Source organism: Mus pahari, chromosome 5, assembly GCF_900095145.1.
Source record: "Mus pahari chromosome 5, PAHARI_EIJ_v1.1, whole genome shotgun sequence".
Taxonomy (NCBI): Eukaryota; Metazoa; Chordata; class Mammalia; order Rodentia; family Muridae; genus Mus; species Mus pahari.
Genome location: NC_034594.1, coordinates 72,298,032 through 72,299,971, shown reverse-complemented (window position 1 = coordinate 72,299,971; position 1,940 = coordinate 72,298,032).

The window sequence follows — 1,940 nt, the reverse complement described above, 5'->3', positions numbered from 1 at the left end:
ACCACTGCTGCTACGGACGCCTCCGGTTGCTAATAAGTAGGGGCGGGCTGCGCTCAGTGACGTCAGAGGTTCGAGCCTATTGCGCACGCGTAGCTGTGGGACCCTCTGACAGGTCCAATCTTGGTTTTCTATGTTTCAGGAGTGTGCCTAATAGTGAAAAGGCTTGGGCCAGAATGGGTAACCTGAACAAGATGAACAGTTGTGCCTTCAGTTCTTTCCAAGTGGGGAAACGGTAACAGTAGGAAACTCGATTTAATTTCCTTGGTGTCAAACTTCATAACTACATCTAATCAGTAAACACTTGGTCTCAGTTCCCTCAGAAGGATACAAACTTTAAAGAGAACTTTTTCTAGCTTTAAGGGTGTCGACTATTCTTGGAATCCCTTTCTTTGGAAAATGTAGAGTTGTTTATTCAGGTTTTTCCCGCTTAAAGTGTGAATATTTGAAGAAAAAAAAAAAAAAAAACACCCTCTTGTCAATTTCCAGGGACCTACAGTCACCCTTCTGAAATAAAACCAACTAGAAAATTGTGTCCCTGTTAACTAGTTTCTGCTATAAGCTGCCTCAAGCTGCAAAACTACCCCTGAACTTATAGAAGAAAGTTTGTATATTACCTAAGCAAATACCTGGGGCTGTGATCTGCCTACTCAATTTTACTTCACAGAACTTGAACTCCAAGTTTAGTTCTCTTTCATTTGAATAATGTTGCCTTTATCTAAGATTTTCATCAAGTAACACTGAGAAAAAGCAGACACCTGCCTGGGGCATTGGAGCATGGGTTGTGTATAAATATGATTAGTTCTTTCTTGAGCTTTCTTTCCGTCTTTATTATAAATAGATTTTTTTTTAAGACTTTCTCAGACATCTGTCAAGAGTCAGCTGTTTAAGGGTCTGGAACTGCAATTTAGTTCATGTCCTGGAAGATATTAGGATTACCCTGATGACACTGCAGTAGCGATAGAGGACCTCTAAAATCACAGCTGTTCTAGACAGCCTTAAAATGCAGTCTTAAAATGCAGGATGTCACACGATAAGTGTTTGTGAACTCTACTTAATTTTGCAGGCGTTTTCAAACAAGAGCTGAAGTATTTCCCTTGTGAGGGTAAAAACTTCATTTTATGCTAAGCATCCAATTTGGTACCCACTAGCCATTTGTCTCTGATTCCAGTCCCTTGAAGATAAGTTCCCAGTAATCTTGACTCAGTGACCATATGCAAAAACACACAGCCATGACATTATGATATGACTAGCTGCTTTTTTAATTGTGTAATTTACTTACACAGTTACTCAAAGATTGTTTTGCCTTACCCACTTAAGCTTGGCAGAACAGACCAGTATTTGGTTTCTTGCATAAATATTGAAGATCTTGTGGTTTTGCCTTTAAAAAATCTTTCCCCATACCACTCCTTACAACATGCATTAGCTTGGGCTTTAAGACTATTGCCCCCCTAGCAGATAATCAATACATCTTTTAGTTATAATGTAATTGACTCTATAGTATTTTCCAAGGGGTCAAAAAAGCCTCCATAACACCCTCTTGGCCAACAAGAGATCTCTGGTTGATACAAAAACAATTCTTCATTCCCAAGAGGTGTGCTTTAATTTGTGCAAATATGCTGTCATTTGCCAACAGGTCTGCTGTAGTCGGTATAGACATTCTTGTAACACCTGTTTTGAGGGATTTTTTTTTTTTTTTTGTAGTTGATGTTTAAGCTCACTTTTTGAGCCACCAGTGTTGTTCCCAGTTTTTGCAATATTGGGCACAATAGCTTCCTCTATATTTACCTTTCCGTGTTGAATTCTTTATCTTTGTCACTATTGGTGCTAGATGATCTATAAAACGGTCAAAGGTAGAGTCATAGTAACTGTGGTGGTTTGAATAGTTTTGGCCCCCATAGACTCATGTGTTTAAATGCTTGATCACAGGGATTAGCATTATT